The 19,777-nt window shown below is 39.4% G+C and overlaps 1 pseudogene; it reads left to right on the plus strand.

Moving 5' to 3' along the window:
- Positions 1 to 19,777, plus strand: part of LOC115608270 — a 194,036-nt pseudogene that overhangs the window by 44,561 nt on the left and 129,698 nt on the right.

Below are 19,777 nucleotides of genomic sequence, written 5' to 3' on the forward strand. Positions count from 1 at the left end.
GACCTCACAGCAGCCTTCCAATGTCTGAAGGGGGCCTATAAGGATGCTGGGGAGGGACTCTTCCTTAGGGACTGTAGTGGTAGGACAAGGGGTAATGGCTTCAAACTTAAACAGGGGAAGTTTAGATTAGATATAAGGAAGAAGTTCTTTATAGTGAGGGTGGTGAAGCACTGGAATGGGTTGCCCAGGGAGGCTGTGGATGCTCCATCCCTGGCGGTGTTCAAGGCCAAGTTGGACAGAGCCTTGGGCCACATGGTTTAGTGTGAGATGTCCCTGCCCATGGCAGGGGGGTTGGAACTAGATGATCTTAAGGTCCTTTCCAACCCTTACTATTCTATGATTCTATGATTCTATAACAACTTCCCGCACATTAACGTCAGGTGAATCTCGACCTCTGGGTGTTAACGGCAACATCCCTCATGATTTCAGTGGAGATAGATTTTTCCTCACAGGACTTGCTTAATCAAGAGTTACTCTAATGCCATTTTACTTAGCAGATGCAACAGTTATTGTTACCTGTTTGCTTTTTGTGTTAAAAAGGAACTACCCAGTGTCTCTTTGCAGCAAGCTGCTGCCACAAAATAGTTGACTTTAAAAAAATGCTTTAAGTCTAGTAAAGTGAACAAATTCTAATGTCTTAGCAACAGCTCCTTGCCTATATGGAGGGTGGTGGTGGTTTAGGAAGAAGCTTTTTGCAGGAGACTAAAGCACCAGCTACCAAGAATATTCTGGACTGAGAGCTACTCAGTTTAATTTCTTCCTGAAGGAAATTTGAACGGTCATAACAATCATGAGCACTCAGCTTCCTGAAAAGCCAGAATTTTTTTCATAAGCCCTTTTGATGCAATCAATAGGAATAGAGCTGGGTGATTAAGTGAAATACTTCCTTTTTAAAGGCAATCTAGCCTTCATGCCACAGAGTAACAGCAACTCCACACAAGACATGGATGTGGACTTTTATTGTTTCACACAACAGGGGGGACAATTGTGATATTGAGCACTTCATCACTGTACACAAGCTTGACATCTGCATCTGACTTTGTCATGAATTAAAAATGAAGAGGAAGGCTTCATCTGATTAGAGTGTAGCTGCAGTCACCATAAGGTACAAGTGGGCATCCCTCAGGTGTACAACCAACAGGGCTCAGCTGTGTCTTCTTGGGCTTTTTTTAAATAACATTTTCATAATACAGATGATAACAGCGATGCCTTTATTTATTTCTGCAGGAAAGGCATAATAATTAACTTGCACTGTGGCCTGCAATTTACATGTTAAAGTTTACAATGATTCTGTCATAAGGCCATAATAAGCACCATTTTACAAGGGAAACTCGATAATTGAGGGATTGTTTTGATAATGGCTTGCTGCAAAACCTGAGTGAGCTTTTGCTTGAGCTCCCTCCTGCTCTGTGCCAGTGCACCGCCATTGACTTCAGTGTGATTCAGTCTGATCTGCATCAGGGTGAGAACAAAATCCATCAGGCTGGCTGCAGGGGAGCTGACAGTGGATCAATTTGCATTGCTGCCTCCTCGATGACAGCCTGCAAGCATGACTAAATCCAGTCACAGGTATATAAACATACTCTGACATTTAATAGAGAATAAAATAACCTTTAGAGGTGGTGGCTGCTTGAGCCAGAGTCTCACATATATTTTCTTTAGGGAGCAAACACATGGCTTTTGTCCCAACTACTGTTAAACTTAATGGGTGAATACTCCACTCTTTACTGACCTTGCATGCCTCCCGCTATGTGCTCCTCCAAGTCCCTCCCTGCCTTTTGCAAGTCCCATTTACAGCATTCAACTCCTCTCATGTCAATATGCAAACCAGCATTTTCTAAATTACTGCAAACAAAACTATGTGAAGGATGAAAAATAATTAGCCACATCTCAGTGTCTAATATATTTGCATTGTTTAGACAGAGTAGTTAATCATTGGTAAGACCACAGTGTGTTTCGTGACTTTGGATTATAACTACTACCTATTGAGCAGAAAGTTATTAATTACATTTAAAGGGAGTATTTGATATTATTGAGAAAGTGAATGCAGTTAATGATATGACAATGCTTTTGCAGGATTTCTGTTGAAATACTGTACAAAGAGATGTTTACTTTTAGACTTTTTTGTCTTTTCTTCAGAAAGCAGGTACTTAGGGCAAGCAAAAAGAGCCTTGAGCCAAAGTCCTGTTCCTGTTAATGCTCCTGAAGTACTGAGTGACAAATGAAGAGATCAGTGACAGTCTGCATTCTTTAGAAGTTTTTAAATATAGGGTAAATTTTTCATTTCTGTCAGACCATAGTTAGTTTGCTGAAATGTCACTTATTCCCTTGGGTTGGGTAATGGCAAAGGACAGTCTCCATGTGATCCCATCCGTTGGGCCCAAATCCCCAGAAAGGACACCTGAGGGAGGGAATTGGATACCAGATTCAATTAGAGGTGCAGTATTTCCAAGTGTTCCCTCTCTAAAATGGCTCTTACCTGTAGAGAAGAAAAGCTTAGGGCACTCCTTTTTCACTTAAAAAAGGCAATTTCATTAATTCAGCTGAATTTTGCATTGGAATTGCACCATCGCTTTGACAGTTTAGTTCCATGAAAACTGCAATAAAGGCTCTGTTACGCTACATTTTGTCCCCATTTGTCTTGTATACCATTGCTTTGCCTTTGGCACAATAAAAATAATCTTTAAAAATAGTACCATAAATGGATTGACTTTGACCTTCTGAGTATCTTGTCAATAAAATAAAAATGATAAATCTGTTTCAGAGTGCCACTGGTGTAATATTCTAGCAGAGTTACAATCTGAAAATGACATTTTAAAAATTCTGTTATGGGGAGGGGTCTGATTCTCTGTCAACAGTGCCACATAAATAAGCTCTATTTACAGTGCAAAGAGGTGATTCTGCTAACTGCCAGGCTCACTCCTGAAACTAGTTTGAGCAATTCCTGTGATGTGCTCTCTGCCTCTTACATCATCATTAGCAATTAAAGATTACTGTAGCAAGAAATTAGCTGAGCTTTCAGTTGTCAATGCATAACAGGGAGCAACTCCACCTCGGTCTCCTCCTGCAACCCACTTTACAATGCCAATACAGCAAAAATGGACTTTGCCCCATAGAGAAATGGATAAGACAACCAAGAATAGGCTCTTTTTTCTACATAATCAGCTTTTTAAAAATAAACAACCTTTCAAAGAATCACTATAAGGCTTATTTTTGTTAGGTGTTGAGGTTTCACCCCAGCTGGCAACTAAGCCCCACGCAGCCACTCACTCACTCCCCCTAACAGGATAAAGGAGAGAAACAGAAGAGCAAAGGGTGAAAACTCATGGGTTGAGATAAAGATAGTTTAATAGGTAAAGTAAAAGCTATGGATGCACAAGCAAAGCGAACCAAGGAATTCATCCATCACTTCCCATGGGCCAGCAGGTGTCCAGCCATCTCCAGGAAAGCAGGGCTCCGTCATGTGCAATAGTTAGGAAGACAAATGCCATTACTCCAAATGTCCCCCCATTTCTTCCCACCAGGTTCACATGCAGAGCATGACACCATATGGTACGGAATATCCCTTGGGTCAGTCGGAGTCAGCTGTCCCAGCTGTGTCCCCAGGACACAGAGGTGAGGAGCAGAAAAGGCCTTGACCTCGTGTAAATAAAGCTTAGCACTAACTAAAACATTCCTGTGTTATCAGCACTGTTTGCAGCACAAATTCTAAACATCACCCCATACTATTAGCTACTGTGAAGAAAATTTAATCTATCCCAGCCAAACCCAGCACATTAGGTGATGAGAAACTACTGAATATTCTGTTAAAAAAAAATCAAGACATGTATGAGAATAAATCGGGCAAGTGTGTAAACAAACATACATAGAGGGGCAGCAGTTTTGGTTTAAATTTTGTGATGCATGCACAGAAGTTCTGATGTATTTGGCTTTATGGGTACATGCCTCAGGTGAGTCTGACCTGTGAATATCCAGAAGCCTAACCTGAACTTATTTCTAAAAACCTCATACTGTTGGATTTTTACCATTTCTTTTTCTCTTAGCATTTCTTAGTTTTGTTATTCTAAAAATGTATTTAAAAGTAGTGAAGTTCATTTGAGCATCAATTTATGTCAAGATTAAAATGCTCATGCATATAGTAAATGAAAAAACCACCAAAACTATTTTCAAAGATCAGAAGGCTTTGGAACCTCAGAACATCATTTGGTTTCTAAGGAGGAGCAATTCAGATGTTAATCCCCAAAATTAGAATGAGGCCACATAAAGGTTTCAGGCTTCTGGTTCTGATTCAGATACGACAAAAATCTAGATATCTAAAATTTTTATGTTACCAAGCTTCCAAGTTTATATATTTAATTCCAAATTCTATCTTTTCCCAGATAGAATTTTTGTTTGCCTTGAACTGAATCTGAACATAAGAGGATGTACCCCCTTTAAGAGGTGATTAACAGTATTCAATTTAATTAACTTGAATTAACTATTTAATCATTGTCCTTTTTCACCCTTTCCAGCTCCTGAGTGCTCACGGGAGGGACACCACGTCCTCCACAATCCTTACCGCAGCACCAACTTTGACTCACTGGAGCTGCAGCGAACAGCAATTCAGGACCTGGTTTGTGACCACTCCTTGCCACCAGCATGGTACCCTTTCATGGTTGACAACAAGCCTGCAGAAATGCCAACGAGATGTGTCGAAGTCAGTAAAACCCTGATGAACTTGAATATATCCTTTGATGTAGTTTTCATTTCCAGACACCTCTGTATTCTCATAGCCAGTAGACTGCAATGGGGATAGGTGGGAAAACCACTTTTCCAATAGTAGTAGTAGTAGTAATAATAACAACAAGAATAATGTCATATCCAAGGGCAGCAGTCAGAGACCAGGACCTCTACGGATTGGGCATTATTCAAACATAAACCAAGGCGTTTTGCAACTGTAAAGAGAGATACTTAGTAATTCACATATGTCACCTTAAGTTATACTTTTTTTCAAGCAATTCTACTGCTTCATAAATGGATTCTGGCACCTGACTCTTTCCCCATATAATTTATTGTGAATTAGGAATATGTCCTTATTATGAAATCATAAGGGAAAAAACAGAAAAAATAATATTAGAGGATATTCTTTAGTGATACAGAAGGAAAAGCTAAATTTGAGTCTTTTTCCACTATTAGTATTATTTAGTTTCGTAAGTGCACGAATGGCTTTCTAGAGCAAAAAACCCTCCACCATATAAATCTACTCTCTAAAAAAGACAAAACTATAGTTATCTTTTTTTATGAGTATGACAATAACATTTAACTTGCAATCATTGCAACTTGAGATCCCAACTAAAGTCACTGCCATCTCAAACAGCCCATCTGCAGTTTAAAATATTTCAAACACACTGTTAAACAAAATTATTGAGAAAATAATAGACTAATTACCATAAATTACTTTAAATATTAAATATTCAACCTAGATTGCCAGGAAGTTTAATATTAGGTGATGCTACCCTAGCTGGAGAACCTTCTTGAAATTATCAAACAGTGTTTCATATCCATTCAAAATGGACCTGTGAACTTGTCACAATAGAAATATATCTCAATAATCTAATGTTAAATGAAATGTTAAGAGATAATTGTTACTTCTGCGGGATTTCTAACTCTGCATACACAAACCATAGATCTAATTAACATGAGCAAATTGACATGATTATTATTGAAATACTAATTTCATGGCAGGTCATCCTTGACCATCCCAATGTATTGTGAAGCTTATTTTTACAGGTTGCTCTATAAGTGTATATATATTCTATAAAGTTATTTAATTTGTCATTGTATTTCAGCAATCTTATGTATGTAGAAATGCTTTACTGTATGAGATTTCTTTCCAACAATACATGCTTTGTTTCTTTTAATCTCCTCTCTGGAGTTTTTTATTCAGGTTTGTAGAGCTATATTCATTAGTTTAGTTTCTTATCTTGTAACATAATTCTTGTTGTTGGTTTCTTCATTATCCTCTGAATGACAGTAAATCCCTGCTTCGCCATGCTGATGAAGGATTACATCTGTTAGATGTCATAACTGGAAGAATATGCTTCTTTTAGATCTTCACCTTCTAAATCTGCCTCTACATTCTATCTCTTCCACTTAATTAAATCATTGTTTAATTTGGTTTTCCGTTTAATTTGAGCAAAACTTGTGGAACAAAATAATTTAAATTAATAACTTCAAAGCTTCCACTCCTTAATAAGCAGTTATTATTGGACATTCCAGCCTGGCTGGAGTGAGCTGATTTTAATTAAACAAGTCAAAGAAAATCCTGAACAGATAGAAAAGAGACCAAATAAAGCCCAACACAGCTGGAGAGTTAAAAAGTACATTACTCCAACATCTTGCAAAATACATTCCTGGTGATATCCTATTGCTACTGATCGGATACAATTAGCTGCTTATCGATAGATAAGATTAACTTCTTAATTCAAAGTAATAGTAGGTAAGGATTCTTGTCACCCAACTGAGCTCAGAAGGAATTTAAACCATAATGGAGATTTAGAGGTCCTGCCCAGCTTGGGAGAGGATTGCAGCAGGAGAAATGGCACGTGCTGGGTGGGCATGAGGGAGGTGAACTCCCAGAACTGGCTGTGGTGCCTGGGCAGGGGTAGCTGACTCCCAGATCTCAAAGCCTGTATTCATAATATTGCCACAAAAAGAAAAAGCTGTACAATAAATATGTGGCCCCACCTGCATATAGTTTCATAACCACAGAAAGTATTATATTCAACAGAGAGCAGAACCAAGTCACAGAAGGTATGAGAATTTCAGTCTACAACTGTGTCACAGCAAACTTTTTAATGAAAAACAAGTAACAGCTCTTCAGAAGCTGCTTCTCATCCATTAATTAAAAATAAAACAAAAACAAAGAAAAAAAAACCCAGCAAAAAACCAAACATAACAACAACAATAACAACAAAAAAACAATCAAAAAAACCAACGAACGAAACAAAAACCTAGTGAAAAACAAAGGACAGGGGGGAGGGTGAAGGAGGGAAGACAGAAGAAAACCGCAAAAGCTTTTATGTCAAAGAGAGTGAAAATATGAATTGTATTCCTGAATTCTCCATCCTTTGGATCCAACTGCTGTTCACAAATTTATTCCTCCAGTGGCAAAATACTTCTGATTGAAACAGCTTTCCAGTTTAGGCTTTGCCTGCTGAATTTCTCTGGGGGGTAATGAATGATCCTGACCTTCCTTCCTCTATTTTTTCCTCACCTCTCCCCCGTGCTCCCAAAGGAGGCACAGCAATTACTGGATCCTCGGCATGGACTCTGGGCCACAGCGACTTCCCCATCCAAAACCAAATCCTAGCAGAAAAGCAACACAAACTTGCAAATTTTATATCCCCAGATATTGAGGCTGCTGCCTACAGATCACAAATATCAGTGTGTTCTTCAAGAACTGCCAAATTCACTGTGAAAGGCAGAAACACTAAAGGAAGAAAGCATAGTGAAGTTTTACTAAGATTAAGGCACTGTACTGAGGAGCAAGAAACAATGCATGAACATGGCCAGAACTCGTAGTAAAATGACCTTCAGAGGAACAAAACTGACATAAAAATTAAAGCTCTACAGAAAATGTATTAAAGATACAGAGAAGTATTTAACAGTCAATATAGGAAAAACATACATCAGTTAGTTACAGAAATTCAGGCTTCTGAATAATAGTAATATAAAGTATACACATACATCTGTATACATGTACATACGGACAATCCCCATGAAAGGAATAAATACTGAAAAGAAATGTGAGAGAACGCGACCTGCTAATATTATTGAAGATCTGCTCTACAGCCAGATTAAAGATCAATCTGTGGATCACAGAAGCACGGTGCTTGCTGCTAACTGTAATGCAAATCCAAATGCCACACCACACTGACAGGCAGGTCTTGCAATGCCTGCTCATGTCTAATGTGAAGCCAGAAATATGGCTGGAAATACACTTCTTCCCCTCATTTATATGAGGGTAAAAATGCATAGATTATACTCCAGAACCTTAAGAAAAAATGTCAATTAAGAATTTGAGTATGCAAATAGTAATTGGCTCTGGAGCCAGCATGCTCTGGATACCACATGCACAAGTAAGCTTCATTACTTCTCAAAACAATTCCAGTATTTCCAGCTTTGAGTAGTCAATTGTGAACATCAGATGATAAGATAAAAGAAAGGTATTAAAACCAGAATCACTACTAGAACAATTGTCACCAGCAAACACTTGTCCTCTGGAACAGAGGGTTTGTGGTATTATATTCCTTCAGTGGAGAGAGTAATAAAGATGTACTGCACTGACCACAAAAATCACCGCATTCCCACTGCCGAAGTGAGACACTAGTCTCACTAGTCTCCAGATTTCCTGAAATGTCGCACCTCATTAGCCTCATTTGCCAGCAGTCCTCCCACAACATCCACCCACGGAGATGGTCCAGATGTATGGTTCGGCATTTATATATGTATGTATGCATGCACAAATATGCATACTAGCTGGACTGATAGGCTCATCCCATGAGTATACACAAAGCATTCACACAGACGCACACACAGAGATATATACCTACACAGCACCGCATCCCATCAGCTCAAGTTCAATCTCTCAGAGCAGCCACTGCTTCACTCTTGGTTTCCTCCCAGTCCCAAGGCAGCGCCTCACTTTGGTTCACTTTATTTTCTGCTTTCCTGTTGCCATGCACGGCAGGAGCCTCCAAGCGACCTCTTCCACCACAGCAGAGTTCCACTGGCCCCAGGTGCTTGTCATTGCCAGCAGCTGAATGTGTTTGTCTGGAGGGGAGGACAGAACCAGGGGAATAGTTTCAGCTTTGCATGTTAACAATTTCCAGCAACTCCTAGTTCAGGGACTTCTGGATTCAGACATGGATTGTATGAGACTTTAAAGTGATTTCTCACCCATAAGCCAGTCCATTCATTGTAATTTATTAGCATCCACAATTCTGCAGCAAGTATTTCTACAGCTTAGTTACAGATATGACACTCTGTTTTGGAAATGCCCAGTAATACCTGCCTGTGATGGTATATAAAGATTACTTCCAATGTCCCTCTTCAGAAATTTCATTCTCTAAGTGAGAAAAAGCATCTCCAAATTTGTACATGTTCTAAATTCATGTACAACTATAAATATGGCAAAAGGACATGTTAAGTGGTCACGGCTGGTGTTTTCTCAACACATTTTTAACACTATATATTTAGGTTTTAACATATATACTAGGCTCAAACATAGGCTTAAATGTTACTCTTTAGTGTATAAAACAATGTCATGTTAAAGCATGTCAAATCTAACCTGCCTATGATGCTTAATATTGTAGCCCCCATGAAGAAAATTCACATTTTCCCATACTCAGTTTAATTTCTTCCTCTACTTAACATGTTGCAGAACATTTTATACTCACAATCAAAATACAATAGCTCAACTGCTTACTAGTAATTTTTTATTTTGTTTCAATTCTTATTTTGCTCTGAATCCAATCCTACTTTGATTTGCAATTGTTTTATGAACTTAAAAGCAAGTGACAATTTCAAGGTGTTATTTCATCTGCAATTCTCTTTCTTGCAAGCGTACGTGAATACTCCAAATCACAATGGTAGGCATGAAGAGGTTTTGGTTTTCTTGTTTGTTTTTCAGACATACAAAAAGCCTTCTGCAGAAATTACAATTACAGCTTCTATTGTTCAGAAGCATGTACTTAAAGGAAACACAATACAGGCACCGGTTTAATTGCTACTACAGATATTCCTGACGTAAACTGATTTCTGTGGAGTTCGGTCCCAGACTGAAACGAAAAAATGTTATTTACTTTAACTTGCTACAAAGAAATTTGAAAAAAAACCAAAGTAAAGTTTTGAGTGGATAACAGATGCAAAATGGCAGTGCTTTAACTGCCAACCAGCAGTATACCAAAAAGCCTTCCATCTCCATCTAACTAAAACAATGCATTTCTCACACATGGTGCTACTTATTTTTAACAGCATAATTTCAGTGCAATACCCCAGTGACAAGAACAATCAAGCTTGATTTCTTTGTACAATTATAAAGAGCCTTAGAGTGTTCAATCAATCAAATAAGTTGATTCTCCAAACCCCAAATAAATGGAAGGAGATATCATTGGATTAAACAATAATGGTTTGTCCCACTGTTTTGGCAAAGGGGGAACAAATTTAACATTTTTTTCATTTAGTTTTTCTGAACTGAATTATTTAAACGATAAGCTGGTGCCTAATTATGAATTAAAAATACTCAGTGAATGCTTACCTGCCACATAGAGGTGTTGAGAAGATTAATTAGGTAAGGTTTATAAAATGCTTTGAAGATTAAAGCACCACTTAATTATAGTTGGATAAAGTATAAAAGATACTGAGCACTATAGAAGCCTGGCAACAGCCTAAAAACTTCCTTTTGTGTTAGATAAGTTCTCATTCATGCAAGCTGTGTCACTGGTTACTTGATGCAGATGCACTGAATTACCTAAATTTAGGGTTTAAAACAACCTAGTTTACTTCACTTTCTGTTATGTTGATCAGTTGCACGTCCAAGTAAACATGTCAACTGAAGTAATCGAATGCTTGTGATCTCTTGTACAGAGTGTTAATCAGACATCCCCTGCCACTCGCCACCGAAGACATTGCTTAGAGACATACATTGGAAGCAGGATTTGTAGGAAGAGACTCTATTTCTCATTGGATCTACCAGTATACTCAGACATGAGTGGACAGACTGTGGGCACTGAGGTGTTTTCCAGTGTTGTATTGTAGCTTATTTTTCTTCCTGCTGTGTAGCTTTCATTTCAAGTGAGAAATATGGATATTTTGCACATCACAATGATAGTGCCACTATGCAACCTACATTATGTAGATTACCTGGAGAACCCCAGCAAAGCCATGGCCTGATCCTCACCACTGGCTTCCCATCAGATGAGCATCTACATGCGAGAGGCCTGTGGAGTTTGCTCTTCTGTGGCGGCAGCTGTATAATTTCTCTTCATCATTTTGGAAATGCTGCTGAATTACAGTGTGAGATTCCCACAGCTCTATGCTATTCTTAGAGCAGCAATGACTGTAGTTATTGCAGGTAAATGCTATATCTTAAATGCCAATCACTTAGTACCTCTGTATTCAATTATCTGGTTACTCTTCCAAATGACTGCTACAAAATTTAATGCTAATTATACCACAGCTGAGACTTGAAAATTTGGCTCTTTGAAATCTCTTCCCCTAAGTTTTTTTTCCTAAATATTTTTCTTTGTTTTTCTCTGTTCTTATCTCTACTGCTGGTTGAATACATGAATATACATTTGTCCTTCCCTTCCCAGGTCTGTTTTCTATTTCACAGAGGCCTCATGCAGCAAATCCTTTCAGCTAGCATGGGACAACTTGCTTGACTCAGATAGACAGCACGTAGCTCAAAGCAGAAAATAAATGCATGTATGTCATAAAGCTGCCAGGAAAACAGAAATACTCAATTTATACCAAAATTCTTCCTTGACCAGCTAGTAATACTCTATCATATTTTGATCATATTTAACTTGCTTCCTCACAGTCTGACTTTTCCTGAGTACAAAATCAGTCAAAATGGTTCATTATTGCTTGCAGTTTGTGCACATTACATAACAAACTATTTCGCTCAAAAAGTTTCAATCCGAGGTTTGCCAGAACAAATCCAGGGCACTGCAGATCACAGCAGGGGTTATCAGAAAGCCTGCACACAATGCTGGTGGCTGATGTCAGTGATGCTAATCCATACTTTCTCAAGCACTGAACTGGCTCACAGACTTGTGGTGAGGATAAATACAAGGAGGAAGAAGATCACCATCCTCTTATTTCAGCACTTATTTTTCCTCTCTGTGTTAACAGGGGGTACAGACCCACTTTTTTGTATGGATCACATTTTGTCTTTTTTCTCAGCCACAATGCACTGGCATCTGTCTATTTATCTACATGGCCCAGAGCACAGCAGATAAGATGGGTGTCTCATCAATGAATTTATTTTTTCAGCACTGCCACAAGGCAGGGAAGTACTATTGCTATCTCAGCCACCTCTACCTCTGGTTTACAGATAAGGAAGTGAGGTACACACAGAGTAAGTAATTTGCCCAAGGTCAGGCAGCAACCAGGGAAACTGAGGCACCACACGTGCCTGGCCAGAGGCAGCCAAGCAGCCACACTCGCAATACAGCAGCACTGATGTGTTGAGGCCAGTTACACCATTAAAGGCAGAAGGAAATGGATGCAAAAGCTTATTTTGAGCAGCAAAAGGTCTTCTTTTTCAGTTTGTTCAGCCATGGGTGCAAATGTTCCTTGAGACACAGGTATTTGCTGGAGACTGAGTCACTATAAAGCAATAAATGTCATTTTTCAGTAACTGAATGTCAGTAAATGGTGGCAACAGTGGTTGCAGTGGTTGTTAGCAGCACTGGGAATGCTCGCCTTGGCATGAGCAGCGCTGGCATCTCTCCTCCTCCTCCTTCTCCTCAGTCAGCAAGCTCCGGTGCCAACCGCAGAGTCAGCAGGAGTAGGGGAGTCCCCCAGGAAGGATGGGTAGGCTGTGCTGTGTCTCCTTACCACACCATTTTCCTTCAAGGCTTTCTGTGATCTTACACACTCCCATTGAGCTCGAGCACTCATTCATCTCTTCTGCCCTGCACTCCCGTACTCTGATTCTTCCCAGTTTGTGGGATTCAAAACACCTGCAAGATACACTCACAAATACCTTTTTATTTTAATGTAATTTGAAAAAATAATTATTCAGTCCAGCAATCTTTACTCACATATGCATAGAATCATCATAGAATCACAGAATGGTTTGGGTGGACAGTGACCTTAAAGCTCATCTAGTTCCAACCCTTCACATCAGATCTTGCTCTGTAGGTCAGAAGTTCACCAGGAAAGAACAAATTCCTGACATCTGCATTTTTCCCAGCACAGAAAGGACTGCTGTCCCTTAAGGCTGTAAATAAATAAACACAACAAATCATACAAACTCTTACAAAGTTACACACAATATGGCTTTTAAATAGAAGAAAGGAAGGGGTTTGTCTAAAATTCCATGTAAAAGCATTTTCATGCTGATCTGCTCTTCTTCGCTAGAGCAATGCTGGCACACTGTTCCTCACTGGGGACCTGCTGCACTGGGTGAGTTTCAGTGCCTTCTGCAGCGACACCGGGGACACAGCCCCTCTGCTTGACCAGTGCCACATCTCTGGGGAAACAAAAGACTTTGGACAATTTTAATGGTGTCTCTCTGGAATCCTTGTTTTCAGAAGCCTGACAACAGCTAGCTCCAAATGGAAATCCGAGTGTGTCATGCCATATGCTTTATTTTCTTCAAATATCTTTCTTTGCCTGGGTGTGAAGCCCCCACTCCCCTGTCCCTGCTTTCTGGCTTGCATAGCTCCCAGGTAAAAAACAAACTATAGGAGGGCATTGGCACATGACTTAATAAATTGATCATTTGACTTTTACTGCTTCCCCTGCTGTCATAAACAACTTTTGATCTTAAAAGTGAAGCAGCAAACCCAGGCCAATGGGAAAAAAATGGTGGGTTGTTGGGGTTTTTTTCAATGATGTGACATACAGCCAAATGTTCACACCGGGAGGAAGCATGTTCCCCACGTCAGACTATTAGAGACAGTTCACCACTGCTGGCTAAAGAAATGCAAAGCAACGGCAGCAGTCACACTCTGTGGAATATGACTGATACCTGAGAGTAAATTATTGCCAGTATTTGGTAATAATTTTCAAACTTCAGCTCAAATATCTGTATGCTTTGCATATTGGCAAATGATAGGTAACAGTGCAGAATAATGAGCTACCATTGTAAGTGGCTGTGTACATTTTATTAGGCTCTGATTATACCTGATCTCCTCACTTGAGGTGCTTAAAGACAGCTTTGGATAATCATGTCCCTTTAGTCAGTGGAAAGAGCCTGGCAGATACAGAGTGCAATTCAGATCTGAGATGCCTGAACAACCATCTCCAAGATGGAAAAGGTAAATCCGGCGCTGTTGCTGCGTTGCTGCAGCCAAGACTTGCAGAACTAAGCCAACCCCTGGCTTAGGGCTAGAAGATCACAGACACCAATATGGAGGATGACCAAATAGCGTTTTATTAAACAACAGCAGGCATTATATGCCTTTCGGCCACACGGAAGTACCTATGCTGACCCAATCAGAAGGCAGGTTAACAATTTTTACCTTTTATGGTATTGCCGAGCCTCGCCCCACAATTCCCCTCTCCATGCTATGGGGCTTGTGAGAGTATCCGGGGAGCGGCTCTCTCTTTCCGTACATCGCGATATCTTCCGGCCGCCAGACCTTAACTACCTACACGGCGCAGCCTCTCTCAACTGTGATCAGAATTCTATAAACTATTTAGGACCATCCCCTTCTGCTTTGGGATTTTCTATGTTCAGGGTATTCAGGGATCTGTTAACAGTTAGAAGCCTGAAAGGTCAAAACCCCCCAAAAATTTTATCAGATGATGTATATTCTGCACATGGGTTTCTATATATCCTGCATATGTGTTTTCCTTCAGAATGAGGCAGAGGCTCAAACCCCAAAAGATGTGTGCAGTATGTGCTGGAGGGGTCAGGCAGAAGCTGTCAGGACAATGACAGCTGAATCTGTAACTGTTCTGGAGGAAGATGCTAGTGTGTGGTGATCTGAGTATTGCAGTGTCCTGCTTTGGATGGCCCTAACAACTTCTTGCCCCTCATGCTCTGTCAGCCCTTGCTTTCTTCTGCCGCAGATGAGGCATGGATGGGGATGGCCTGCTGATGTGGCCCAAAGTGTAATTCCCCGAGAAAAGATCCAGCCTGCGCATATGCTTTCATATTTTTCATACAAACCAACCAAAAATAGAGGAAAATACTTTGGAATCCAGTTATTGTGTTCTTTGAGAATTTTATCTCTGTAAAGTACCTCTCTAAACTGAACAAGGCATTTTCATTCCCACTTACACAGCTTTTTCACTGGCTCTCCAAGTCCACCACACTCAAATTCTCGGGTTTTAGTGATTCTCCACGGAGTCTTACCGCACTTGCTGTAAACATTTTCTTTTGTGTGCATCCTCAGACGAATAAATGTGGGACACAAGCTCCGGTATGGCTGTCATTGAAGTCTGAATCCCTTCCAGTTCCCGGGGAGAGCAAGAGGCTGACGGCCTGTGCTACCTAGCAGGTCTTCTTCAGGGGCACCGAGGATTACTGCCGGTTTCGGATACCCATTGCCATCAGGAACTGTGGTGAATTCTTTGTGTATCTCCTGCAGCCTACTCAAGGATGCATGGGCTACTGCGCAAAAGGTGAAGATCAGTAAAGCATTTATCAATAAGATTGCATATGTCCCTCTGACTGTGTGTTCAAAGGTCCTGGTATTGCACTGCAGATCTCGGTGACCTTGCAAGTCAAGCATCACTCCCAGTAAGACACAGACTGTGTGGAAAATAAATCAGCAGCAATCCAAGGTGTTCCTGAAGAATAGCTATTATTACAAGCGCAAAATGTAATCTGGTGTGTATTACTGTAGTGTTCTTTGCTTGGTTACAGTTCACATGTAACCTTTCCTACTGCCTTTGTCTCCGCTTTGGCTTGAAGTTGCGTAGCTAGTGAGCAGAGGCATTTCATTTTTATTGAAGCACTGTGTCCAGGATACTGTATCTAAGGTCTGTTCTTATCTTCAATAATCCAGTATCCCCCAAAAAAAAGATAATGCTGAAACTCTGGAAGGAAAAAAAAAACCCAACAACCAATTGATAACATCTTTTTCATAACATTTATGTAATTGCTCTCATCAGAAATAATTTTCAGCCTACTACAAGAGATCTAACCTCTGTTTGGTAGCTAGGAAACAAAGGAATAGCAGAAAGCAATTGCTCAGTTAAACCTTCTGAGCTTCGGAGCATGTTCAGGTGCATATAGATTTAGTCAGAAACGACAGTTCTTTCTCAAAAGGTAAAAATTAGCTTTATACTTTCCTTTCAGCATTTTTTGACAGATATGACACACTGAGAAACCAGGGTTATCACCTTTCAATCAGGAAAAATTTGAGCTTAAATAAATTTTAAAGAGAGATATGTTAATTTTCTTATCTTTATCAATATTTTAACGTTCCCACATGACGAAGAGGGAGGAAAAAAGGCTCAAAGTAAGTGAGATTAATTCACTATTTGAAATAAAAAAAAAATCCATTAAAATAAATGGAACTGCTCTCTAATATCCATGATTCTCAGAAATTACTTTCTAACTGAACACAGTCATATTCTAGTCTAAGCTTGGCCTTTTTTTTAAACTATAAGATTTCCACTACCCTTGTTTGAAGAATTTTTTACGTACACCTTCTGGGTGGTTAGTTTTGTCCTTTCTCTTGATCCATACTTGTTTAGTAATGTAAATTTGCCTGCCTTTTTCATAACAGAAGCCTTTTTCTTACCACTGCTGTTGAAGCTTTCACCTTTTTCCTAGTCATTTCAGTGAGGTGCAGCTCTTATGAGCCTTTAACTTCCTGTCTTTAAGATGTTTTTGCAGTATCATGTATTGGATGGAAAATACCCAAAGCTGACGTTTTTTACTGGGAGTTGTTAAGTCACGGTCTTAAATTCAGCTGTGAACATTGCACCACAGGAGCCTCTACATGACCCCAGAGCTGGGTTCAGCTGCCACTGTCACAGCTTCTTGCCAGTGTCAATCCCCCAGCCTCATCCACTGGAAGCTCGAGAGCGGGAACACTGGTCAGCACTTCTGAATTTAAAGCTTCATAGCTTGGCAGAAAGGAGATGGCTGGGGAAAGCAGCATATGTGCTTGCAATTCTGCTCACATCCTCCCATGAGCTGATCAACTTTGTCTTTCTGGAATAATTTCCTGCAGAAAGTCATGAGGTGAACCACAGTTTGAGGCAGCTTCCTTCAGAAACAAAAGAGGAAAGGGTATAAACAACTGACCGTTATTCATATTTTAAGTAACTTGTTTCTTTTTCTTACCTCTTGTTATTTGCCCTGGACAAATGTTAATATGTTGGTTCTTCATTGTGCTATAACAGCCTTATACCCTATTCTCTTGGGCTACAACAATATTATCTACACTACTCCAAAAAGTTACTTGATTTATCCTTTCAAAGCATCTGAACCAGCAGCTTCATGTTCCATTTGAGTCCAAGTCTCTAGAGATGAAAGAACATCACCCTAAAGTATTATACACCTTTTTTTTCTACTTTCTAGGTGAGTTTAACAGGAAGAAAAGTTTCAGACTTCATAACTTGTTGAAGACTATAGAACGCAGGCTGTATTTTTAGAGCAATGGCATTATTCTGGGCAGAGGGAGACCATATTGAGCAGACTGAGAACAGCCTGGAAAGAATATTCACAGCATGGCAATATGGGCTGCATGCTCTCTGCAAGTCGATTTACCTCTGCAACATAATGATTTCTCATATCTCTTCTGTACTTATTGCAAAACTTGGATCAAAGAGCTGTGCTTCAGGGGAATGAAAAGCTGACGGCCTTTGCCAGAGTAATTTATTTGTATTAATCCGAGTGCTTCATTTCAATAACATTTCTCTTCAAACTAAAAACAAAACCAACAATACAATATTATAACAATAGGTATTCAGCACACAACTAGCAATTTTTGTGTTTTTATGAAATACATTTGCTTTCTTACATGGTTAATAATCAAATCACAAGACTATAATACGTAGCATTTCTCCCATGTTTAGTTATATTGAAATCTTCTTGCTGAGTGAACGATTGTAATATTAAAATAACATTTTGTGCTGCATCCATCCTTTGTTTCCTTCTTCCAGTCAAACTCACAAGCCTGGCTTTGCAACCTGTGATAAGTCCCGAGCTTGCGCAAGGTCGTGTCTACCTCAAGTGCACTTTCAGCCACCCCTCCTCAAAGCTGCCACTGCAGTACGTGGTGGTCTGGTCACAACTGTCCACCTCTGGCAAGAAAGAGTAGATTCAGCGTGACACCACCCTGCAGTCATTTTCCTACATAGAGATGAACAGCATAAACCTCAGATTGGGAGACACGGTAATGCAATCCCACCTTCAGCAAAAAAGGTCAAACACTGAAAGGGATCAAATCCTTTTCTTAAATCTTTGTTTTGTTTTAATTAGTGTTGCTCTTCACTCATTATATTACAACTCCTGCAGAAAAAAATACTGAAACTGTTTCTCAATAAGATTGTTAAACAGCTTTTGCCAGATTCAGGATCTGTAACATTTCTTTGAACTGCAGAGAGTTCATGGAAGCTATTCATTTTACTATTTTCTAAAGGCAATTTGAATAGTTGCGCTTACAGCTTGAATGCCATGAAGTTGGTATGAGTAGTAGGTACATGTGCCTGAGCCAATTTTTGCTTAGTACTTTTTGTATCTTGCAGCAGCGAGAATTTGCAGTATAGGCAGGTTCAGCTATATGCACTCTATAATTTTTATACTCATGGACCAGAGACACAGTAACATCTTTTCACAGAAAAGAAGGACAGTACATTTTAAAATAGAGGGAGGTTTATTTTACGGTCTCTTTCATGGTGTTCTGCCTCTCTGATTCCAAATTCTTGGTTCAATAGCATACTGAAAGATAGAGTTCATTATAAAACAATCTCTATGAAGTATATTTGATCGCTTACATAGCAACACAGGTCTAGTTTCAACAACAACAACAAAACAGAAGCCAATACAAGACTGGAAAAAAATTGACTTTTATATGAATTCATGGTTTTTCATGGTACAGAAACAAGACTTTTAAAGTTAAATTAGGTTCATAACTTTTATAGGCAGAGAGCCATTAGCGATGCTACAACAAACTGAAAGAATAAACAGGGAAAATAGCCTTGTGTTAAAAGTAGGTTTGAAGTAGTCTTGGCATTTTGCAATGCTTCTTTGAGATATTTAAGAAATGTGAACAAGCTTTTTCCAGTCCTTAAAAGGATAAGTAATTTATAACAGTAGCACAATCTAGATAGGCTTTTTTACTCATTTCTCCTCATAATTATGCCTTCTGAATTCAGAATCTGACTGATGCTTCCCTCACATACTATAACATGAAGCAGACAATTCTGCCAGCTTAAGACAAGTTTGTAAGAGGTATTTTCATCAAAATAATTTCACTTGCAATCACTTTAAATCAAGTTTTAACAGTCCTGAGGGATTCAGAGAAAATACATTTCTGTTAACTAGCAGCATCACCAAATCTTTATAAAACCATTTTTATTATATTAAGTTTTCAGTAAGCCCTTCTTTGTCTTCTGCTGAAACTACATGTTTAATTTTGCGGGTTTAGTGAGACTAAAATGTTCTTCTCCTTGCTAGGTTTTTTTTTAAAGGTCTTAATGGCCTATTTGATTAATTATAATTATCCATAAATCATCACTGGTGAAAACCAAGCAATGAAGCCTCAGCTGTAACTGAGAATTCAGTTTTACATAATTAAGATTTAAAAAAGCATTTCACCATGTTTGCCATCCCACTCTTGGTGCTAATAAGAGTCACAAAGAGGTAGACTCTCCTTTCACCTCCAGTGGTGTAAATCTGAAGCGACTTTGTAAGCATTGGCATGTCTACAGCCAAGGAAAGGTGATGCCACTAAAGGGAGTCAAACCGCAGGGACCAAACTCCACTGCACAGGGGCAGTTTGTAACTTCCACCTGCCCATGAAAGATGGAGATGGAAGGCTTTTTTCCTCAGGCAAATAAAGGGAGGCCACTGATAAAAGCCATATGAGAGAGGAGA

Source organism: Strigops habroptila, chromosome 5 (genome assembly GCF_004027225.2).
Source record: "Strigops habroptila isolate Jane chromosome 5, bStrHab1.2.pri, whole genome shotgun sequence".
Taxonomy (NCBI): domain Eukaryota; kingdom Metazoa; phylum Chordata; class Aves; order Psittaciformes; family Psittacidae; genus Strigops; species Strigops habroptila.